Raw genomic sequence first — 25,900 nt, forward strand, 5'->3', positions numbered from 1 at the left:
TTAGAACCCAGGTCCTTCTGACTCCCAGGCGTGTGCTCTATTCAGAAGAATACACTGCATCTCGCCCCCTTCCCTCACCCCAGCATTCGTGAGTCTCTCTGCGGCCGCAGAGTGCAGAGACGCTTACTGTACCCCCGGTTCTTCCCTTTCTCGATTGTTGGCTGCCTCAATAGCTATGTGTAACGAGGACAACAGGAACCAATACAGACTGAAGCCACGGCCAACCAAGTAAAGACTCAATACCTGCTTGTTGTTCCTTCCAGGCTGAGAAATGTGAAAGCCTTTTGGGCGTTTGGGGGTGATGATGATGGTATATGTTAAGCGCTTACTATGTGCCAGGCACTGGTCTAAGCACTAGGATAGACACAAGGTAATCAGGTTGTCCCAAGAGGGGCTCACAGTCTTCATCCCCATTTTACAGATGAGGTAAATGAAGCACAGAGAAGTTAAGTGATTTGCCCAAAGTCACAAAGCTGACAAGTGGCGGAGCCGGGATTAGAACCCACGACCTCTGACTCCCAAGCCCGGGCTCTTTTCACTAAACCACGTTGCTTCTCTGCAGTCTAGGGTCAACCCATGTTGGGTGGGGATTTTTTAAAGATCTGCTCCAGCTCAAGCCGGATTGCTGGCAGATTCGAATCCGTGCAGATCGGTGCCCATCAGCCCAGAAACAACAGGGACGCTTGTGACACCACTCGAGTCAAATCCAGCCAGAGGAAGAGCAGTGAATACACTGCTGGCACATTTCCTTACACCTCTGAGCCTTCATTTTGCTCTTTTCCAATAAGTCAGTGTTCTCGCAGCCCGCTAAAAGGCTCCATTAGAGAAACTGCAAAGCTGGCTGTTCCTGTTGCAGAACGGCCCAGGGTCAGATTTCCAAGGACTAAAAGCTTCTGATGACGGCACAGCCCTCGGGGAAAAGGAGCTCAGTTAAGCTCCCTCCGTTCTGGTTTGATCATCCAGTGTGGTCTGGTGAGGGGCTGAACGACACCGAAAAAGGGGAATTTGCCTTGGGCTCTGGAAACTGTTATTGGCAATGACTGATTCAATGTAGTTTGTTGATGGGTTTTCTCCTCCAAAAAATAAAAGTTATTTTCCCCCCTACTAAATCAACCTTTTAGTCATTGATGCAAGTGCTACCTATGATCTTACAGCACTTGCCTTATCTGTTTTGTTCAGAAAACTTAACTCTAAAAGGAAGCTTCATCTGAACAGCCGGAGACGAGCCAAGACGGGCAGGCTTGTCGGAGAAAAAAAAAAATCCCGAGAAATCCCAGTTGAGATGATCCACAAGTGAAGCGATTCTTTTGGCAATGCCAAAGCAGCTGCTAACCTGACTTGCTGGGAGAGCAGCAGGACTCTGGCTGTATTGTTAGCTTCCTACCGTGTCTGCCGTTCTGGACGAGATCCTACTAAAATAGCCGCTGCCCTACCCACTGCAACGATCCCTCCCAAGTGCACCCGTGTCAATCGCCAGCGCGGGAAGATTGACTTGAGGTTTCTGGGAGGTGTGTTCTCACTATCATTGTGTCGACTGGACATCCTGTGCTGAGGACTCGTTATAAAACTAGCTCCTGGAAGGTAAGCTCCCCGACCAGAAAACGGGCCCAGCGATGAGAACTCAACCAAAGCCAGTTGTTTCCAATCAGCCAACAGGAATCAGTCGGGGAACAGATCTGGTTAGGGCCCTAGTTTCCTCCGAACAAGACGATCTCAACAACAAGCAGTGGCTATTCTAACTACGAATTCCTAAGAGCTGGGAAACGTTTCTTGAAAAAGAATGAGTAATGACAATTGTGGTATTCGTTAAGTGCCTGCAGCGTGCCAAGCGCTGGGGTAGACGCAGATAATCAGGTCAGGCACCGTCTCTGTTGCACACGGGCTTGCAATCTAAGCAGGAGGGAGAACGGGTATTTAATCCCCAGTTTACTGATGAGGAAACTGAGGCACAGTGATGCTAAGAGAACATCACTTGAGTAGCAGCCTATCTCTTACTACAACCCAATCAGCACAGTCCGCTCCTCTAACACCAACCTACTCTCTGTACCTCAATTTCGTCTATCCCACCACCGACGCCTTCCCGTGCCTTCCGTCGGGCCTGGAACTCCCTCCCCGTTCATATCCAAGAGTTCACTACTCTCCCCACCTTCAAAACCCTCCTAAGGTCACTTCTGCCCCAGGAGGCCTTCCCAAAATAAACCTTCCATTTCCCCTTTCTGCCCTCCCCTCTGCGTCAACTATGAACTTGGCTGCGTGCCCCTTAAACACTTTGATACTCACTCCAGCCCCACAATACTTGAGCAAATAATGTTATATGCTACCCTTTCCCCTATCCCTACTCTATCTTAATGTCCATCTCTGCCTGTAGATTGTAAACTTCTTGTGGAAAGGGATGGCACCTACCAGCTCTGCTGTATGGTATCTCCCCAAGTGTTTAGTACAGTGCTCTGTACACAGTAAGCACTCGATACATGCTACTTATTGATTGACAGATTGAGCGTGGCCTGTGAGAAGCAGCATGACCTACTGGAAAGAGCCCAGGCTTGGGAGTCCGAAGACCTGGGTTCTAATCCTACCTCTGCCACTTGCTTGCTGTGTGACCATGGTCAAATTACATGACTGCACTGTGCCTGCTTCCTCATCTGTAAAATGAGGATTAAATACCTGTCCTTCCTCCCCATTGAATGTGAGCCCCTATAGGGCAGGGACTGTGTCCAACTTGATTATCTTGTAATAATAACAACAATAACTGTGGTATTTGTTAAGTGCTTACTATGTGCCAGGCACTGTACTAAGTGTCGGGGTGGATATAAGCAAATCGGTTGGACACAGTCCAAGACCCACATGGGGCTCACAGTCTCAATCCCCATTTTACAGATGAGGTGACTGAGGCACAGAGAAGTGAAGCGACTTGCCCAAGATCACCCAGCAGACATGTGGCAGAGCCGGGATTAGAACCCAAGACCTTCTGACTCCCAAGACTAGGCTCTCTCCACTACGCCACATTGCTTCCCAGTACTTAGTACAGTGCTTGGCACCTAGCAAGTGCTTCGCAAAGATCACAATTATTATTATAACTGATGCGAAAAATGAGAACCGAATAAAAAGGAAGACCACCCTTTAAAGAAATCAATCTTCCCCTGAGCTATTTTTGGCAAAAAATGCTTTCCAAAACTCTCGAGTCTTGTTTTACCCAACCATGATCACTTAACTTTTACCACTCATCCAGCATTCCTCACCGAATCCTAACTATTATTACTATTTAGTATTTCCAATCCAAAGCACTTGTGTACAAAGGCATATTAGGCAATTATTTCTTTAATCTGGTTTGTATTTGAGTGGTCTAGCATTTATACCGCTTCCCGCTTTCTCCTTACCTCCTCCTCTGGCTTTCGCTATCTGTGAGGATATTTGTCTCTCGCACTCAAACTGTAAATTCCTTGAGAGCCAGGAGCATGTTACTTGTTACTATATAGTGCCTAGCATTCGGTAAGTATTCAAATACCACCGAGTGCTGGATTGACTGATAGCGTGTAGCCCAGAAGCATTAAATTAAGGTACATGAAATTTTCACAAGAGAGTGTGCGCCTTAGGGATTTGGGATATTGTGAAGGTCTGAAATTATCAGTAAAAGTACCTGGCTATATTTCACATACGACAGCAACTAAATATTTGTAATAGTCTATTCTTACTTTCCCCTGGCAGGGTCGCACCTGGAGAGTTTCCAGTACTTTACCAGTCTCGGCTATGGGAGGGAGAGTCAAGCAGAGGCCTACCCATTCCATTCCTAGCTTGGCCAGTGGCTAGCGAGTGGAAGGCAATCGGCCACAAGTCAAAACTCCCCTGTGCTGGGCACAGTGGCATGGGAGAGAGTCGAGGGTGGAGACTTGTGTGGAAGGTGGCAATGATAAACCACTTTTGTACTCTGACCAAGAAAACTCTATGGATCCGCTACCGGAACGATTGCAGATGGACAGTGGGGCGTTCTGGGAGAGATGTGTCCGTGGTGTCGCTATGGGTCAAAACCGACTCGACGGCATAAGACAAGACATTCTTGCTTATTTAAATATACGCCTTTTGCAAAACGAGCAGAAGCGCTACGAACAGTGTATAAAAATTTGAGTCTTGTTTTGACAATACCATTAAATGAACAAATACAATGACGTACTGTTTTCAAGAATGAAAAGCCACAGAAACGGGTAAAAAAAGAATTTCACACAATCGTAACACACAAGACCGAGCCGGAGAAAAGTGTAAAGAGGCCCAATTACAAAACTCACATCACCCTTGGCCCAAATCTAATTCCCAAAGGGAAAAACATTCAGCAAACTAGATATAAGTGATAGGGACAACACAAGCCAGGGCCAAGCGCTCAATAAATACGATTGAATGAATGAATGAATGAATGAACCTGACCCCACCGTCGTAACATCCTGTCACCAGTACCTTGAACTTAAAAACAAAAACAAAACAAAATCACAAGGAGCTTCAACTTGAAGTGTTTCTAGTTGACTTTTTTTTATTATTAAAGGAGATGCCACAGCAGGCAGAGAAACAGATTTAACAAGTCACTCCTTCTGATCTAGACATCAACTGACATCTAGCCTATAGAGACGTGCCCATCATTTTGTGCCGTAAGGTTTTCACAAAGGTCATGGTGTTTCTGAAGGTGACAGGGTACAAAATAATGCCTCTGGTGACCAGCTCCAGAGAAGATCTGATGGGTCATCTGTCACTTCTGTTTAGAACTCACTTTTGAAAGCTACCGAGGGCATGTACGATTAGGCTTTTCTAGTTTTGCAGAATCTTAGGTGGAATTATGAGATGAGTTACAATGAACGATACTTGGAAGCAAACTCTGTGAAGACTGAAGCAACGGACACACTTAAAGTTGGAAAACATCAATATTCTAAAAGGTGTAAAACTCTATAGGCAGGGGAACGTGTTTACCAGCTGCTGTGCTCCCCAAGCATTTAGTACCGTGTTCTGCATACAGTTAGCGCTCAATAAATAAGTACCATTGATTGACTGACTGGTCTACAGGATAAAATCTTCCCAAATCTATTCCGAGATATCTTGTTTTTTTTTCATTCAGGGGAGGAAAAAAAAAACTGACCAGAAGGCAAACGCTGATTACTTCCAAATTCAATTATCTCCAAGAGGAATAATATTTCCACATGGGTAGCCTTTCCAAGTTGCCTACTTTGCAAATAATAGTACCCAAACCCCGGAGGATGCTTTTGTACTCCAGCTCAAATCACTAAATTTACCATAGCAACAACACCACTGAACAGGGAAAGAAATCCACACCACACTAAAACCATGTCAGGAACAGAAACACCAAGGCAAAATAAAGTCATTATGACTGGAGTTGATATACTGGAATGTTCATGTCACTCCCCATCAAAGTCTGACCCACACCTCACTGGCAAGGGGGTGCAGGGAGGCCCAGCCGGTGGCCTAACTGAAGAATTTATTCATTCATTTGTACATATTTATTACTCTATTTATTTATTTATTTATTTATTTATTTATTTATTTATTTATTTAATTTATTTTACTTGTACATATCTATTCTATTTATTTTATTTTGTTAGTATGTTTGGTTTTGTTCTCCGTCTCCCCTTTTAGACTGTGAGCCCACTGTTGGGTAGGGACTGTCTCTATATATTGCCAATTTGTACTTCCCAAGCGCTTAGTACGGTGCTCTGCACATAGTAAGCGCTCAATAAATACGATTGATGATCATTTATTGAGCGCTTACTGTGTACAGAGCACTGTACTAAGCACTCGGAAGGTACAATTCAGCAATAAAGAGACAATCCCTGTCCACACTGGGCTTATGGTCTAGAAGAGGGGAGACAGACATCAACACAAGTAAACAGGCATCAGTATAAATAGAATTATAGATATGTACATATATACATAAGTGCTTTGGGGTGGGGGGATAGAGTAAAGGGAGCGAGTGAGGGTGAACCAGAGGGGAGGGGCAGCTGAGTCCAGGAAGGCCTCTTGGAGGAGATGAGCCTTCAGTAGGGCTTTGAACAGTGCTTTTGCACATAGTAAGTGCTTAATAAATGCTATTATTACTATTATTATTATTATTATTATTATTGAGGGGGGGGGAGTGTGATTGGCAGATTTGAGGAGGGAGGGTGTTCCAGGTCAGAGGTAGGATGTGGGCCAGGGTCGACGGTGGGCCAGGCGACACTGAGGCATGGCGAGAAGGTTAGCACCAGAGGAGTGGAGTCTGTGGGCTGGGATGTATATATGTTTGACGTATTTATTACTCTATTTATTTATTTATTTTACTTGTACATATCTATTCTATTTATTTTATTTTGTTAATATGCATTGCTCTCTGTCTCCCCCTTCTAGGCTGTGAGCCCACTGTTGGGTAGGGACCGTCTCTATATGTTGCCAACTAGTGCTTCCAAAGTGCTTAGTACAGTGCTCTTGCACACAGTAAGCGCTCAATAAATACGATTGATTAATGTAGAAGGAGAGAAGGGAGGTGAGGTAAGAGGGGGCAAGGTGATGGAGAGCTCTGAAGCCAATAGTGAAGAGTTTTTGTTTGATACGGAGGTTAATACGCAACCACTAGGAGATTTTTGAGGAAAGGGGTGACGCCCAGAATGTTTCTGTAGAAAGATAATGAGAAGCAGTGTGGCTTGGAAAGAGCCCGGGCTTGGGAGTCAGAGGTCATGGGTTTTAATCCCGGCTCTGCCGCTTGTCAGCTGTGTGACTTTGGGCTAGTCGCTTAACTTCTCTGGGCCTCGGTTACCTCAACTGTAAAATGGAGATTAAGACTGTGAGCCCCACGTGGGACAACCTGATCACCTTGTATCCTCCCCAGCGCTTAGAACAGTGCTTTGCACATAGTAAGCACTTAACAAATGCCATTATTATTATTATTATTATAATCCGGGCAGCAGAGTGAAGTATGGACTGAAGTGGGGAGAGACAGGAGGTTGGGAGGTCAGAAAGGAGGCTGATGCAGTAATCCAGTAGGGATAAGACGAGTGATTCTACTAACAATTGTACTAGTGGGGTGGAAACACTCAGCAAGAATTCACAAAATAACTGGCTAGATTTGTGGCAAAGATCGCAGGGGCTGCCGAGGTGGCTACCTTGGCGACTGCCAGCTGGTCTCTGGTGCTACCGCCACAGCGCTGGCACCACGCGACAGTCACTTTGGCAGTAAAGGGGTTTTGCACATAAAATTTTGTGGGCTCGTTGCAATAGGCGCCCACCTCCTCAGCGCTTAGTACAGTGCTAAGCGCTTAGTACAGTGCTCTGCACACGGTAAGCGCTCAATAAATACGATTGATTGATTGATTCTTGCACCCTCTGCCCCAGGGGAAGCCCTGACTGGTTAGGGCCAGAGAGTGCAAGACGTGCTGTGCAAATGGCCAGCACTACAATGTATTCATCCGCACAGATTCGCGGTTCCCAAAGCCTTCGTGACTGGGCCAAGTCTGGTCCGTTTCTACCCTGGGAGTCTCCATTCACTGGTGCCTTCGAACTACCGGAACTTCTGACAGGCCGTGTTAGACAATAACACAGACCTTTATTCGACCTTGCACGGCTAAAATTACCTCCATTTTCACAGCTGTACAATTTTATCGTTTACAGTTGTACAGTACGAAGAACTATTAGGTCTTTGGAAATTTTAGCCATTTTAAAATGCGAAATAAGTCCAAGCCACAAACGAGTGGGCCTGGTAATCAATACAGGTTCCTTGAACATTAGAGTGTAAGTCCCTCGGGCACAGAGACCGGGTCCTTTATTTTCGATTTTGCATTCCCAGTGCTTAGAACAGTGCTTTGCACATAGTGAGCGCTTAATAAATGCCATTATTATTATTCCCAAGTACCTCGTATGGGGCTCTGAACACAGTAGACTGTAGGCACCTTAAGGGTAGGGATCAGGTCAACTAATTCCATTATACTCTCCCTATGGCTTAGTACGGAATTAAAATTATTGACCGATTAGTAGCAACTCAGTAAATGCTGCTGCCACAGCCGCTGACCTTTTAATAGACCATGGTCCCCTAGCAGCCATATTTAACAGGTTTGCTTTACAAAAACTAGCTTGGGACTCATTTCATATGCATCGGTCCATTAGCAGTGGCATCCACACATCGATAATGCATTTATTTATTTGAATGTCCATCTCCCCCTCCAGACGTAAGCTCCTTGTGGGCAGGGACTCTGCCTACCACCTCTGTTGTGCTCTCCCAAATGCTTAGTACGGTGTTCTGCATACAGTAAGTGCTCAATAAATTTCACTGATTGATTGAATGCAACTCCAAATGAAAGGAAAACACATTTATTGTGACAAATAAGCCGCAGCTAGACACAGTTCCAGGGTTGTATTACACATTTATCCTTGAATTTTCAGGGTCTTTAATGAAGCCAGTCAGTCTTATGGACAATATGGACATTACACCCCGAGGCAATAAGTCCTGATTTATCTCATGTAAAATAAAGCAGTACTGACTCACTTCTATGTGAAGTCTGTGGGCCTGGGATGGGTGAAATAAGACTTTTTGAGATCCTTTAGATAATGATGCTATGGATCCAACTGTCTGCATGTTTCAGTCTCCAAACTAACAGGCCCCTTATCTTCTATCAGATATGATTCCCCCTGAAAAACAGGGCTGGAGCCAATGAAACAGATGTGGGAAACTGGAAAATCAGATACAGAGCCCTGCAAAATAAAACTGTTAATTGGTTTAGATGTTTCCCAAGATTTTTGTTCCTCTATGAAATCAGAGGGGATTTTCACATGTGAACAATTGAAATGGAACGTAATTAAACAGCATTTGTGTTTACTCTTGCAATGGATCTGCTAAAAACTGTGAGGCAATTCCAGATTCTAGTTCAGTTTCTGTGCCACTTTCCCACAATCAGTGTTCCAACAAACACTCTGGGCCCAGGACTGGAAAGCAGACAACTGGGAACCGATTTCCTGATAACAAGATAAAACAAGTAGTTCAGTAGTTTACTGGTGGAGAGAGCTGCATTTCTTACACGGTTGGAGCTGCTCTTTCAGTCTTTCCATGCAACTGACATTCTTAATCATCATCATCATCATCAAACGTATTTATTGAGCGCTTACTATGTGCAGAGCACTTTACTAAGCGCTTGGGAAGTACAAATTGGCAACATATAGAGACGGTCCCTACCCAACAGTGGGCTCACAGTCTAAAAACAAAAACAGAAAAAAGCTGACCCTAGCCTGAAAGCCGGCCACAAAGAGAAGTGTAGGTGGGAGTTAGTCCCTCGAGAAGCTGACAACTGGGATCACAGGCCTAACCACCATCCTGGGTCCCACCTTCTCCAAAAATCATTCTGGGGGGGGTGGGGGGGACTTGTTTATCTAGGTTCCAGATGGAGCCCCTGCCTCCCACAGCATGGAAGTGGTCTCCAGAGAAGGGCTACTCAAATGCCTTTGCTTTCCCATACCTGCAAAATAGTAATAATAACAATTGCGGTATTTGTTAAGTGCTTACTATATGCCACGCACTATACTAAGTGCTGGGGTGGACACAAATTAATTGGGTTAGACTCAGAACCTCTCCCACAAAGGACTCACAATCTTAAGCCCCATTTTACAGAAGAGGAAACAGAGGCACAGAGCAGCGAAGTGACTTGCCCATGGTCACACAGCAGACAAGTGGCAGAGCAGGAATTAGAACTCAGGTCCTTCTGACTCCGGGGCCCGTGCTCTATCCACTAGGCCACGCTGCAAAAATTGACCAAGGAATTCTCTTCAAGCTCTCTAGGTTGTAGGGAGTTGGACAGATTAACATCAACTGACCTTCCTGCTGACCGCCCTAGTGAATGAAAGTCATAAAACTAAGTTGCATTTTTGGGAGGGACTTGAACAACAGAAAAGTTACCAAGAGCTGGAAATCAATGAGTTCTTGTGGGTGAGAGGACACCCTGGGAACACAGAGACCACTGCAAAATTCAACCATCTCACTAATATGCAAATAAAAATAGTTGTGGGCGCTATGGCCATTTCTTCAATCAGACCATTCATATGTAGCCGTCTGGTGTCAAGGAATAATAATAATAATAACGGTATTTGTTAAGCGCTTACTATGCGCCAAGCACTGTTCTAAGTACTGGGGTAAACACACGGTAATCGGGTTGTCCCACGTGGGACTCCCAGTCTTAATCCCCATTTTACAGATGAGGTAACTGAGGCACAGAGAAGTGATGTGACTTGCCTGAAGTCACATAGCTGACAACTGGAGGAAGTCCAACCTCCTCTGCCATGCTTCTCCCCTATTCATTCCAGCAACCTAAGTCATATAACTCCATCAATCATCTCTACACTTAGTAATACCCTCCCCCTCAGCACCTAGGAATATGTTCATTCAGTGGTACGGTACATTATTTATTCTGATTTCTCCATCTGAAAAAAAATTACACCCACCTCCCTGGATCGTGTATTAGCTCTTTGTGGACATGAAACATGTCACGTCAGTTTTTTTGTACTTCCCGAGTATTTTGCAGCTCAACGAATTCCTCCTCCTCGGTCCTGTTATTCTATGCTGCCCTGTTGAGCTGCTTTAAGGGATGAAATGAAGGAATTTCTATATTTCTGATGCAACAGCAGAGCACTCAGCACTAGATGAAACTGGTTTCTAGATCAGGTTAAAATGCACATTAAAGCTTCATCTCTTTTGCATGACTTCTGTCTTTAAAAACCACTTGGGGGGAAGTGAAATGTCTGAGGTATGTTGGGGCTTGGAGAAACAGAGAAGAGACTACAGGAAATTTGTTTTGTTGATCCAGCCTAGGTTGGGTCTTGAAAAGTTTTTCCTGGGCATTTTGCTCTGGAGGGCTGTAACAATGATGGGCAGTGTGAATTTCCTGACCCTTAGAGAGTGACAGTTCAGAGGTCAGAAAGCAGACCATCTCAGTGAAAGCATTCTCCGTTGACCACATTAGCATCAGAATTACAAAATGCAGAAGGGAAGGCACAGGGAGAGGGCATACAGGGAGAACACTGGCATTTTCTAGGGCACTAACTACTGATTCATTTACAATTCAGAAGCCTCCTGGATTCCGACAAGAGAAATAACTTGACTGTAATTATACTGAATGATTTGCATTTGGAAGTGGGTGTGAATAAATGTACCCTCAAGAGTGACTACTGGAGTTAAAATTTCAGAACTCTGTTCATTCATTCATTCAATCGCATTTATTGAGCGCTTACTGTGTGCAGAGCACTGTACTAAGCGCTTGGGAAGTACAAGTTGGCAACATATAGAGACGGTTCCTACCCAACAGTGGGCTCACAGTCTAGAACGGGGAGACAGAGAACAAAACATATTAACACAATAAAATAGAATATGTACAAATAAAATAAATTAATAGAGTAATAAATACGCACAAACATATATACACATATACAGGTGCTGTGGGGAGGGGAAGGAGGTAAGGCTGGGGGGATGAGGAGGGGGAGGAGGAGGAGAGGAAGGAGGGGGCTCAGTGTGGGAAGGCCTCCTGGAGGAGGTGAGCTCTCAGTTGGGCTTTGAAGGGAGGAAGAGAGCTAGCTTGGCGGATGTGCGGAGGGAGGGCATTCCAGGCCAGGGGGATGATGTGGGCCGGGAGGAGAGATGTGGGCCATACGATGCTTGAGGAAGATGATCCGTTCAGCAGTGGGTAGGACAAACTGGAGTGTGGGAAGAAGGGGAGGTTGGAAGGCCAAGGAGGAGGATAATTCTATAGCCTAGCCACGGTAAAACCAATACTTCTACAGGGGTGGGAGCAGTTTGAGTGCAGAGGAAATCTTAAAATTCCCCTTTTACAGCTGAGGTAACTGAAGAAAAGAGAAGTGGTTTGCCCAAGATCACACGGCAGGCAAGTGGTGGACCTGGGATTAGAACTCTCATCCACTGACTCTATATCCTAGGACACGCCACTTCCCATAGCAAGGTGTTCATTAAGGACAACAGGGCAAACAAAGTTCTAGCCTTGGTCTCAATGGATTTTAGTCATCTTTAAAGTGTTCCCTTACGGCTAAAGTGCTCAAAAGAGAACAAGAAGTGTTTAGTGTAAGTGGGATTTGTTTGCAGAAAGGGTGGGACCCAGGAAAATACAATCCAAATACATAAATACACCCTTCCTCCAAAACACACTCGCCCCCACCGCCCCCGGCATTCTGGGTCATCTACAATACAAACTGGCTGCAGTTCGGCACCAATATTTTCAGTAATATATACCTATGGAAAAAGTCATAGAACAGCAGCATCCCAGAACATGACTGAGAATAATAATAATAATGATGGTATTTGTTAAGCGCTTACTGTGTGTCAAGCACTGCTCTAACTGATGAGATAGACACAAGGTAATCAGGCTATCCCACCTGGGGCTCACAGTCAATCCCCATTTTGCAGATGAGGTAACTGAGGCACAGGGAAGTAAAGTGACTTGCCCAAGGTCACACAGCAGACAAGTGGTGGAGCTGGGATTAGAACCCAGGTCCCTCTACGAGGCCTGTGCTCTAACCAGTTGCCACGGTGCTTCTATTTAAGCACTTTTTCCTGTTATCTGCAAATTGTATGTCTATTATATTATTATTGTCTAGCTTTTCCATTATATCAAAAACTCCTTGTGGGCAGGGACCATGTCCCCTACCCAGTCCCTGCCCACAAGGGATATTTTCCCCAGTGCTTAATACAGTGCTCTACACAGGCACTCAACAAATAGCATTGGTTAAATGATTGCTGGTATATCTGAAGGCCAGTTCCAGCCCTACATTAACTTTCTACATATTATCAGACAAGATACTTTGTTTCTCTGGTCCTCCTCTTTCCATTTCAGTTTGCCAATATTTTCCTCAGCTGCAGTCTGTGGAAAAACTGCTTATCCTACCAGTCAAGAAGAGTGTTATTTATGTAGAAAGCTAAAAAAGGTGAATCTACATGATTAAAATTGTCAGGCAAAACCCCCCAGACAAATTCTGTCTGTGTAATTCGGTTTTATCCCTGCACAGCATAACTCAGAGATTTGACGCTACCCAACCTACCCAGAGGCTGGGCCTCAAAACCACAGATGAATTTTTAGGCGTGCAAGTGCAAATAAAGTACTAATTGTCAATGGAACTTACTGAGCACTTACTGTTTGTAGAGCACTGTATTAAGTGCTTGGGAGAGTAGAACAGAGTTGGTAGACAACTTTCTCGGATGGAAAAATGATCTAAATTACAATTACACAGTGATGGGAATTCTAAGATATGGCTCCAGTGAGCGATGTCAGAGTCATGGTTGATTGCTCCTTTCAATCATCTGTCCAATATATGGCAGCAGCCAAAAAGGCCACCTGAATTCCAGGTAGCATCAGGAAGGACAGCCAAAAATACAACATAAAAGTCAGTTTTGTCACAGCGATAATCCTAATAATGCTAGTAGTAATATATTGGTATTTGTTAAGCATCTCACCATGTGTCAAGTACTGTTTTAAGCCCTGGAGTAGTTACAAGGTAATCAGGTTGGACACGGCCCTTGTCCCTCATTGGGCTCACAGTCTCAGTAGGAAGGGGGGGACAGATATTTAGCTCCCATTTTTCAGATGAGGAAACTGAGGGCTGAGAAGCAAAGCCACTTGCCCAAGGTCCCACAGCAGGCAGGTGGCAGAGCCAAGATTAGAATCCAGGTCCTCTGACGCCTAGTCTTTCCACTAGGCCGGCTCCTGGAATACGGCCAATAACTCAGGTCCGAGCACCTTAGGAAGAATGTAATGGTGTCGAGAAGAGCCAACAAAGATGACCAGGAGGATGGAGCAGAGGAAAGACTGGATGAGGACAGACTGAAAGTATCAGGACTCTTCAGTTTGGAAAGACACAACTGACATGGGGCAGGGCTGAATACCTCTGAGTGTGGGCATGACCAACTCTGTTGCTCATCAAATCCCCTAAGATGGAGAAAGGAGAGGAACCCAGTAGGACCTAAGTAATTGAAATTCAATACCAAAGAAAGCTTGTGCAGGCAGTATGTTCAGGGGATGGGGGTGTGGGAGGGATGGGATACCAATTCACAATGGGTTACCAAAAGGAAAGTTAAAAGGGCTCGGAGAAAACGAAAGGGATGTCAGGTGGTCCTCCCTTGAGTATTAGGGACCACCTCAAGGAGAGCAACCCAGAAGTGTCATTGCCACTGTCAACGACATAATACTGGACTGAGTGAGCCACTGGATGAAGGTAAGCCCAAAACGACTTTTTTTTTCATGTACTTAGTTCAAAATAAGAAAAAACACTTCTCAAACTGTAAGTGATAAGCATATGGAGTTCACTATCATAGCAAGTTATAAGTTGGTGCGGGCTAAAAATATTTGTCAGGTTCAGAAGAGCTTTGGATAAATTCAGGGACAGGTCCATATTGCATTACTCGAGCAGAAATTGGAGATGGTGAGAAAAAAGCTTAGGCTATCAGCTGGTACTTTTCTAGACATTAAGATGGATGCCAAGGAAGGCAGTTGTCCCCCGGGGCTTCCAAATCCTAACCCTACTGCCATGTTGATGAGAGCAGAATACTAGACTGGACAGACCACTGACTTGGCCCAGTAATGGCCTGTTCTCCCTCCTCTTTAAACTGTGAGCCGGATGAGGGACAACCTGATTTCCGTGTATTTTGCCCCAGTGCTTAGAACAACGCGTGGCACAGAGGAAACACTTAACAAAAGCTACCACCGTCATTATTATTATTACTAATAGTACTGTTACCTGAAGAAGCACTACTCTAGATCGAAAACTGGCAGGTAAGAAATCTGCCTGGCGGGGGTGGGGTCACGATTATAAGCACTTGCAATGGAATAACAGGAGCAACCAAAGGCAATTCTTCCTTGTATGAGCAGCTTCAGCACCTATCCTACCAATAGGTGTCCCTGCATTCCTAAGAAAACATTCTCAATAACTCTAGGACCCGAGGGAGAGGTGCGGAAAATTAGGCAGTGGGAAAAGGAGTCTGCTAGCACTGCCTTCAGTCAAACCTGAAGCCCACAAGATATACTCCAGATTGGTCCTAAATGCCTGTAAGTTTGATAATCAATCAATCGATCATATTTATTGAGCGCTTACTGTGTGCAGAGCACTGTACTAAGCGCTTGGGAAGTACAAGTTAGCAACACATAGAGACAGTCCCTACCCAACAGTGGGCTCACAGTCTAAAAATAATAGATAATGCAGCTCACTTCCAATCACCAATCACCAGGCTCTGCCTTTTAAACACCGGCCGACCGTTGCCACTGGGTAAAAGGGATGCTAAGGACACCCCAGAGAAGCAGCGTGGCTCAGTGGAGCCACTGAGCACGGGCTTTGGAGTTTGAGGTCACGGGTTCAAATCCCAGCTCCGCAAATTGTCAGCTGTGTGACTTTGGGCAAGTCACTTCACTTCTCGGTGCCTCAGTGAGCTCATCTGTAAAATGGGGGTGGGGATGAAGACTGTGAGCCCCATGTGAGACAACCCGATTACCTTGTATCCCCCCCAGCGCTTAGAATAGTGCTCAGCACATAGTAAGCACTTAACAAATGCCATCAACATCATCATCATGACCACCGGAAATCACTTAGAGCCCTGGATCCCAAGGCCCGCCGGGTCCCGTGAGTGAGGTACTAGCGAATGCAATCAATGCACGGCAAAGACTTGCCCACCCCCTGCGCGGAAATCACCCAGCGGTTCAGTTTATAAACACGACAGATGTCACCTTGTATCTCAAAGATGCATTTTCATTTGGCAAAGAGTAACTTTCTGTAAATGAAATCTGAAAACCGTTGCTCCTTTTGGGTGAGAGGTAAAAAGGTACCTTTCACCTCCATACAGGACATCATTCTATTTAATCTTCAACAGCTTACTGAAGTAATTATATTTTGAATTTTGTCTAAAATAATTAGGTCAAAGCTTTGGTAGGAGTGGAAATCCTCTGTGACCTTGGAAATAATTTTGCAATTCTTCGCTGTTAAGTTATCTTCTGAATTTTGTGCCAAGATTTTTACCTAGAGATCACAAACTATTTCTCAACGCTCAACTTCCATTCTGACATACAGCAAATCAGAATAAGGCTTAAAAATAAGTTGGGTAGTGCCATGAGTACAGCAGTAGTAGCAGAGTATTTACTGAGTGCCCCCTGATGAAATCCTCTATATTAAGCAGATGGGAAGGGCAAAACAACTGACCCGATAATCGGTCAATGGTATTTGTTCAGCACTACTGTATTATCCTCTCCCAAGCACTTAGTACAGTGCTCGGGACATAGTAAGCTCTCAATAAATACCACTGATTAAGCCAATTTCTACCCTCTCCATATATTTTTTTTAATTTGTAATCACTACTTGTAAAAAAAATGTTAAGGTTTTCTTAACATTCTCCTGCCCTTCCGCATTTCGTGGTATCTGAAGCTTTGGGTTATTTGTTTGTAAATGTGACGTTATTTTCCACAGGGGATCATCTTTTCCTGTCTGTAAATCATCTGGAGTTTCCTTGATCGGTGGCCAGTTTTGGTTTTTTTTTTTTTTCTTATGAACATCTCTCTTTTGATTTCAAAAGAGCTCTTACCTCAACGCTAAGGTTTGGAAACTGCTAAGTTTTAGACTGTCACTAGAGTCAGGGCTCAAAATTAAACAAGGCTGTTTGAGCTGTGCAAGAGAGGCCGAGTAGGGAACTGTGATGTCAAGCCCTGGTTCTGCCATTTGCCCCATTTGTACATGCCCGAAACAGGAATATTTCCGAACTGGCTGTGCCTGTGAAGGCTGTGACTCAAAAAATACACGCTAAAATAAAACCCAATGGTTTTGAAAGGCTATAAACTGAATTTTAATCCAAATATTGTATTAAAAAACTAACCCATAATCACCCATTTTAAAATCCCCTAAATCCATACTCTTTAGAACGTGCTCCATTTTGCCCACTTTGAGCGAAAAGGGTACAGGAATTTCCAGGGAACAAGTACTGGGGTACATGACAGGCTTCAGAGAGGTAAACATGCCAGAAAGCCACTAACCTGGGTCTTTTGACCAGACTGGAAACTTCTCAGGGGTTGCCCGGCAGGGCTGTCTGGGAGCGTAGTACAAACAGCCACGGGGACGATAGCGTCCAGTACCTCTGAGGCACAAGAGCTTACACCTTCTAATCTGTAAAAGTCACCCTGTTTAGGATCTTAAGTTGCATAACTGCTTTTAAATATAGATTACCCCATCCCCCTCCCCACCATCCCCCCAGATAATCTTGCTGGAAGTCCAATTTTGCTCCTCGACTGCTCTTTTCAGCTTCTTTTTGACACCATAGTCTGGGATACTTTACGCAGTTTTTATTTCACAGACAACATTCCAGTTTTAACATGCTGCCTTGCCATCCTTCATTTGCAGTTAGGGCCACATATGCAAACTTGTTTAAAGGAAAGGAAACCTATGCCTTAATAGCCCCAAACGATTTACTCGTCTACCTTGAAGCAGAGCGGCTTAGTGGACAGAGCCAGGGCGCCAGTGGGACCTGAGTTCTAATCCCGGCTCCACCACTCGTCTGCTGTGTGACCTGGGACAAGTCACTTTACTTCTCTGTGCCTCAGTTACCCCATCTGTAAAATGAAGATTAAGACTGTGAGTCCCATGTGGGACAGGGACTGTGTCCAACCTGATTAGCTTGCATCTACCCATTTAGAACTGCCTGGCACACAGTAAGCACATAAATACCATTGGGAAAAAAAAAAACCAAAACAAGAAACCAATTAACCTTCCTGCTTTCTGAATGAATTGGGGCTCCCTCAGCCATACTTTCAGAAAGAATACCATTATTATTATTGTTATTAGTAACACATTTTACCATTTGGTCAAATTTCTGAGTGCACCTCCAAAATCGAACCAGGAAGAACAGGATGCTCTTCAGCTCCACTCACCATCTCCAACTCCAGAAAGAGGACAGGGATTGAATCTTATGCTGGGAATAAACCACAGAGGTCTAAGCCAAGTGATCTAGGCCTTTTCCCTTGGGAGCTCACTCACCATGTCCCAGTTCTCAGCCAAAAAAAAACCCTGCAGAAGAGAGCTGAGAGGCTACCTTAAAACACAGAATGTCTTTCAATACACTGGCTTCCATCCACTGACACAAAGCAAAGAAAGACTGGAGAGGTGACTGACTCCACGCCTGATAATGTTCCTTACCTGGCTGGCAGTATCCATAGAAGCACTGAATGGCTAAAAAAAACACAACACTTCTTCCCTGTGGGAAGGAGGGAGAAGGGAGAAGAGAGAGTGCTTTCTCCATCTCTGGCAGCTGTAGAGCAACGTACTGATATTTTGTTCTAAAGGAACAGACATTGGCATCTTCTGAACCCAAAAGCCATATTAAAGTCATAAAAAATATGCTCCAAATGCTGACAGACAGGCCCTGCTGGGAGCTTAGAGGCTTTTATAAGTCTAGCACGGAAGCCTTTAATTTACTAATTGGAACACAAATTGCCATCTCTATTTTGATAAGAATACTTGAAAATGAGAGTTTGCCAAGAGGCTCCAAAGGACAGAAGTCATACTTCCATTTTTGCCTCTCCTCCCACCTCCCCAACTCTTAAGCACAGCATAGATCATCTAGCTCTCTCCAAAAGACAACCCCTCCTTCTTCTTGGCTACAGTTACCTTCAGGCTGCGGAGCCGAGGGAGAAGAGGAGGAAGGAAAGAAAAGAAAGAAATAAAAAAATCAATAAAAAACCCCACATACTTTCATCCACAACTCTCTCGTTCGAATGCAAACGACCAGGGCATAGTGGGAAAAATTCTTGTGTTAATCTCTGGAGGACTCCCCATAGAGGGACATTCTCTCAGATTCTAAATATGACAAGGTTAAGGCAACATGCTCTTTTTCCTGCCCTCCTGTGAGATGCCCACTGATAACAGTATCAGGGGCCTTGGCTTTTTGGGTGTATGTTCCAAAGGAAAATGAAAAAAAAAAAATTCTAAATATAACCAATGATATAGGATGAAGCTTCAGAAATTCCTCTCTTTCCTAGGCCCAGGGAAAGGAAGGCTCGGGATAGTGGTTAGTCTCAAAATTTTACTTCAGGACAAATGGCTCAAACTTTTATTTAATCTTTCAAACATCCCAGAAAACCTTAATGACTCCCAAGGGTCCTATTTAAAGAATACCTTATCAGTAAGTACGATAAAATGAGCTGCTGGTATCTTCGAAAAGTAAAAATAAAATTGTAAAAGACCACCCAAAGCTATTATCTAAATGTAATGAGGCCGTGGAGCACAGCTACAGGACTGGGCTGGGGAGATAGGGAATAGGTACGGGCTTCCATCAACTCTGCAGTGCATTTGACAGAGCCCAAAATATTATAAAACGACTGTTTTAGAGAATTTTAATTTGTATACAAACTCCCTTCTCTCATTTGGGTAAACTGGGCTACAAAAATGATATGTTGGATTCAGGGGGTTGCTTCCTACAATTGTCTTTACATTTGAAAGTTGAGGAAACTTGAGTTAATATAACTATCAGAATCATTTGAGAAGGACAAACCTTAAACCTGGAAGAAAAACAAACGATAAAGCTAACTCCAGAAAGAAATGCATAGAACATCCATATTTCTGGGAAAACAATCTAACGGCATTATCAAAAATAAAAACTAATTTCCCGCCGTTGGCCTCTGCTAAAATATTAATTTTCTGATGAATGCTCTTCCTTTTGCCCTTAAATGCCATGATCTATAGCAGATGGTGAACATTCATAGAGTTATTGGTGCAGATTTTTGAACTAATGAGCAATGGTTATAAAACAGAAATTGTATAAAATGCTAAGTTGGGTGATCATATTTACTAAGCCTCAATAAATCTCTTTAAAGCCTGCTTAGTCCAAATAAAATTTGGGAGATTCAGACATTGATCCAATGTGGCAGCAGACTCAAAAGATCAAAATGTTTTTAGCTAGAGAAAAAAGATCCTGCAAATCCCTTAACTTGAGAATAACAAGCAGCTGCAGGAGATTTCCAAGTGCCCGGTCACTCTGACGACCTACAGCAAGCTAAAAACCAACCTCCAAAGTAGCCAAATACGAGAAATAGGAGCTAGCATCATCATCATCATCATCATCATCATCAATCGTATTTATTGAGCGCTTACTATGTGCAGAGCACTGTACTAAGCGCTTGGGAAGTACAAATTGGCAACATATAGAGACAGTCCCTACCCAACAGTGGGCTCACAGTCTAAAAGTCAGATCATCAAATCATCAAATCAGCATCTTTTAAGATCAAAAAGCATCAAATCAGAATTCTTGAAACTGCCTCACTCAATCAACAAGGCATTTCAACACCAATGCCTAGAGAACCAGCGTGGCTCAGTGGAAAGAGCCCAGGCTTTGGAGTCAGAGGTCATGGGTTCAAATCCTGGCTCCGCCAACTGTCAGCTGTGTGACTTTGGGCAAATCACTTAAATTCTCTGTGCCTCAGTTACTTCATCTGTAAAATGAGGATTAAGACTGTGAGCCCCCCCCATGGGACAACCTGATCACCTTGTAACCTCCCCAGCGCTTGGAAAAGTGCTTTGCACATAGTAAGCTTGCTTAATAAAAGCCATTATTATTATTTCAGGCTGATGATCGGTCTGAGGAAAACTGAGGGGATGGATCAGCCTGCACATGCCAAGCCTTCCATCTTAAGGGCATTGTTTCCTCTGAAGGATCAATAAAAGCCCAGCAGCAGAAATCACGGGCAGACATGGAGATGAGATCCAGCTGGAGCTTAAAAGAACCCACCCTTGGGAAAGGCTAGTTCAACTTTGCTACAGAAGTTGGTAACCGGTCCTCTCCTTTCCCAGCCCTGGACACCTTGTCCTAGAAAATAAATACACCCACTTGTCTCACGGCCTTTCAGCTGGCGTTTCTCCAGGGAGTTGTTCAGTACAGTGCACTACACCTGGTGGGTGCTCAATAAATACCACTTCCACCACTAGAGTTGCAGGACCTGGGGGGAAATTACCCTCACCATGAGGCTCTCCAGGATATAGAGAGCGCGTGTGCGGGGCATGGATCAGGGTAGAGACAAATAATGAGCCCGCTGTTGGGTATGGACTGTCTCTATGTGTTGCCGACTTGTACTTCCCAAGCGCTTAGTACAGTGCTCTGCACACAGTAAGCGCTCAATAAATACGATTGATTGATTGATTGATTGATTAACCCCCATTTTACAGATGAGGGAACTGAGGCACAGAGAAGTTAAGTGACTTGCCCAAAGTCACACAGCTGGCAATTTGTGGAGCCGGGATTTGAACCCGTGATTTCTGACTCCAAAGCCCGGGCTCTTTCCACTGAGCCACGCTGCTTCTCCTTAAGACTGTGAGCCCTGTGCGAGACAGGGGACCTGATTAGCTTGTATCTATCCCGGTGCTTAGAACAGTGCCTGGCACACAGTAAGGGATTGCAAATACCACTATTATTAGTGAAGGGTTGGTAGCCCAAGGCTCGCTAGCCACACTGGGATTTCCGCTAGCCACACCGGGATTTCTTGGCACTTAATGTGGCTCTCGAGTAGGGCCTTGGGGCTAAAGCCATGACCTAACTAAAAGCCACGGCAGATGGCATGGGGCCATCGAGCCCGGGCCAGCCCACTGGTGCCAGGGTGGGGCGGATTTAGTGGTGGTAGCAGCATTTATTGAGCGCTCTCTTGGTGCCCACTAGTCTCTTGGGAACTAGAGAATAAAGAAGCCCATAAGGAGCTTACGCTTCTAACAGGGAAGACAAACATAAAAATCATTTACAGCACTGTCAAAATAAAATAAACTGAGTGGACTTACCACTGTAAGCTTGTTATAATAATAATAATAATAATAATGATGGCATTTGTTAAGCGCTTACTATGTGCAAAGCACTGTTCTAATCACTGGGGGTGGATACAAGGTGATCAGGTTGTCCCACGTGGGGCTCACAGTCTTCATCCCCATTTGACAGATGAGGGAACTGAGGCTCTGAGAAGTTAAGTGATATGCCCAAGGTCACACAGCAGACGTGTGGCGGAGCCGGGATTCGAACCCATGACCTCTGAGTCCAAAGCCCAGGCTCTTGCCACTGAGCCACGCTGCTTCTCACGCTGCTGTTATGGGCAGGAAATGTTTCTGCTAATTCTGCCGCGCTGTATTCTCCCAAGTGTTCAGTACAGTGCTCTGCACATAGTAAATGCTCAATAAATATCACTGATTGACATGAGTGCTATGGAAGGTGTAGATAAGCAGTGGTGTAGATGGGTATAGAGAAGCAGCATGGCTCAGTGGAAAGAGCATGAGCTTTGGAGTCAGAGGTCATGGGTTCAAATTCTGGCCCCACCAACTGTCAGCTGTGTGACTTTGGGCAAGTCACTTAACTTCTCTGTGCCTAAGTTACCTCATCTGTAAAATGAGGATTAAGACTGTGAGCCCCCCATGGGACAACCTGATCACCTTGTAACCTCCCCAGCGCTTAGAACAGTGCTTTGCACATAGTAAGCGCTTAACAAATACCATCATTATTATTATTATTATTCTCTGGGCCTCAGTTACCTCATCTGGAAAATGGGGATGAAGACTGTGAGCCCCCCGTGGGACAACCTGATCACCTTGTAACCTCCCCAGCGCTTAGAACGGTGCTTTGCACATAGTAAGCGCTTAATAAATGTCATCATTATTACTATTATAAATGAATGAGAGGCCGAAGGGACAGGGCTCGGTGAGCTGGGAAATGAATTTGGGAAGGCTTGTTGGAGGAGGTGGGATTTTAGGAGGGCTCTGAATGTGGGAAGAGCTGTCTGATGTGGGGAAGGAGAGAGTCAGGAGAAGGGGAAATGGTATGAGCGAGGGGATGGAGGAAGGAGTGTTGAGAAAGAGGGACAGGTAGAAGGTTGGCTTGGGAGGAGGGGGGACAGCGGGTTGGGGAATAGCAGGCGAAGAGAGCAAATAGGTGGTGGAGAGCCCTTGTTTGAGGTGAAAAGCCACAGGGAGCCAGTGGGGGTGGTCTGAATTCTTTCATTCATTCAATCGTATTTATTGAGCGCTTACTGTGTGCACAGCACTGTACTAAGCGCTTGGGAAGTACAAGTTGGCAACATATAGAGACGGTCCCTACGCAACAGTGGGCTCACAGTCTAGAAGGGGGAAACAGAGAACAAAACATATTAACAAAATAAAATAAATAGAATAAATATGTACAAATAAAATAAATTAATAGAGTAATACACATATACAGGTGCTGTGGGGAGGGGAAGGAGGTAAGGCGGGGGGGATGGGGATGGGGACGAAGGGGAGAGGAAGGACGGGGCTCAGTCTGGGAAGGCCTCTTGGAGGAGATGAGCTCTCAGTTGGGCTTTGAAGGGAGGAAGAGAGCTAGCTTGGCGGATGTGTGGAGGGAGGGCATTCCAGGCCAGGGGGATAACGTGGGCCGGGAGGAGAGATGTGGGCCATACGATGCTTAAGGAAGATGATCCGTGCAGCAGTGGGTAGGACAAACTGGAGTGTGGGGAGAAGGGGAGGCTGGAAGGCCAAGGAGGACGATAATTCTATAGCCTAGCCACGGTAAAACCAACACTTCTACAGGGGTGGGAGCAGTTTGGGTGCAGAGGAAATCCAAAATTCCCCTTTTACAGCTGAGGTAACTAAAGAAAAGAGAAGTGGCTTGCCCAAGATCACATGGCAGGCAAGTGGTGGACCCAGGATTAGAACTTTCATCCTCTGACTCTATATCCTAGGACACGCCGCTTCCCATAGCAAGGTGTTCATTAAGGATAACAGGGCAAACAAAGTTCCCACAGAGATGCGGCTGAGTGTGTCGCCAGGTGGGCTCCTGATCCCTAGTCCACCCCCCACCGAATGCTTCACGCCGGTTCCCTCCGTGCCCAGTGCCCCACACCAGGGCTGCTTCTCAGCTGTAGGATTGAGGCAGCAGCCAGGGTGGAGGGAATCTGAGCATTTATCAATCGTATTTATTGAGTGCTTACTGTGCGCAAAGCATTGTAATAACCGCTTGGGAGGATACAATATAACATCAAACACATTCCCTGCCCACAACGAGCTCAGAGTCTACAGCGGGAGCATTTAATACCAAAGATATTAGGCATTAAGGCGTTCGCTGCCGTGTCACTGGAGACGTGGCAAAAGACCTGCCGAAAACTAGACAGATGGCCACACCCCATGTAACAAAAGCTTTGGCTTCCACCCTTGGCCCTTACTTCACGATTCAAAAGAACTGGCCACCCTCTGCGAACACAATGCATGCCTTGCACCTGGTGAACTGAAAACACAGTCATATCTAGCATCTCATTAGGTGCTTCCCTAAGAAGGAAGGGGTCGGGGGAGAGCGGAGTGACAGCCAGGCTCTTTCTCCTTCTGCCCCGGCTACCATCACCGTAAAGATGGGAAAGGCGGCGGAGGCGGGGCCGTTCCGGGACTTGCTCTAGATTAGAGCTGACATTGCCGGCGTGGAATCGCGACCTCCCGACTGATGGCCCAGCATATTAAAGCATTCTGCCTCTTAGTCACGATCGACAGGAAAGGCACGGAAGAAAATCCCACTGCACTCACTCTCTACGATAGAAGATCTTTTCGGAGGCTAGAGGAGATAACAGTGCAACACAAAATCCACACACCTACAGAAAGCCAGGCAGCAGAGTTCCTGCTCTCCAACCAAATGCCATGGGGAAGTCTGGGAGCAGCCAGAACTCAAAACACACACACACCACCCAACCCCATCCATCCATCCATCCAAGTTGAGACTCAACTGAAGACTACCACAGTTCCCTCTTTAAAGGGAATGTAGGACTTTAGCTTGGTGAGTGGCTGGCACAGACCTGCTGAGAAATGCTATGGCTTCCTAGGGTTTCTGGATGGGTAGAGGCTCCTCTCCAACTAGATTTTTGTAGGACAAAGTGTTGGTCTGAAAGTGGCTCCCGGAAAATATGGTGTGTGACTACTGGCAAGAGGGGGAATTTGGGGTTTTTTTGCCAGGGCGGGGGAGAGAGGGAGGGGGAAGGGAAAGGGAGAAGGAGAGAAGTGGGAGAGGGGAGGGAGAGAGATGGAGAAAGAAAATAAAAGAGGTTGACTATATGCCCTGGGAAGGCTCATGGGGGAGAATATGGTGGGAAAGCAAGCCGTTCTCCCAGGGCGAGTTAACTCAGAAGTCGGCCTGAACTTTAATTCTTTACATAACATTTATAGACTATAGCAACATTTATAGGCTATTCTAATCATGGAAAGCTTTAAAACCAAAATTAGTTCCCCCTTTGAAAAATCAGTTCTTTGAAAAAAGAAAAAAGCGGGGGGCGGGGGGAAGTGCTTTGACAGCATCTTGCTTTTGGAAAATAAGTCACGTTCGCCCTCCTATCGAGGTGTAAAGACTTCATTTGGAAACTTTCTCCCAGGCCCAACCCCAAAAAGGAAAGCACAACACATAAAACCCCCTCACAGAACTAGTCTCTGGCACGGGCTAGTTTGGATTGCCTTCACGACAAAGCCCCCAAGCCCACTGATCTCGTCTGCTGGCCTGATGAAGGGACAGAGGCTCTGTGTTCACCATTCCCCAAATGCAAAACTGAACTGACACTTCCCTGCGCTTGTGATGATGATGGTATTTGTTAAGCACTTATTATGTGCCAAGCACTGTTCTAACAGCTGGAGTAGATACAAGGTAATCAGGTTGTCCCATGTGGGGCTCACAGTCTTAATCCCCATTTTACACATAAGGTAACTGAGGCACAGAGAAGTTAAGAGTCCACCGTCACACAGCTGACAAGAGGCGGAGCCGCAGAGAAGTTAAGTGACTTGACACCGTCACACAGCTGACAAGAGGCGGAGCCGAGATTAGAACCCGTGACCTCAGACTCCCAAACCCAGGCTCCTTCCACTAAACCACACTGCTTCTCGTGGACTGGATCCCAGT

The 25,900-nt window shown here is 45.3% G+C and overlaps 1 protein-coding gene and 1 non-coding gene across 2 annotated transcripts in view; one reads left to right on the top strand and one right to left on the bottom strand.

Annotated features, from left to right (window-relative positions):
- FBXO42 (F-box protein 42) overlaps positions 1 to 25,900 on the bottom strand; it is a 114,423-nt gene that overhangs the window by 14,161 nt on the left and 74,362 nt on the right. The gene's annotated exons all lie outside the window — the stretch shown is intronic.
- LOC119929163 lies at positions 3,696 to 3,833 on the top strand. Its single transcript, XR_005451301.1, has one exon. It is a non-coding gene; the product is annotated as a small nucleolar RNA SNORA7 (small nucleolar RNA).

Source organism: Tachyglossus aculeatus, chromosome 5 (genome assembly GCF_015852505.1).
Source record: "Tachyglossus aculeatus isolate mTacAcu1 chromosome 5, mTacAcu1.pri, whole genome shotgun sequence".
In the NCBI taxonomy this organism is placed as follows: Eukaryota; Metazoa; Chordata; class Mammalia; order Monotremata; family Tachyglossidae; genus Tachyglossus; species Tachyglossus aculeatus.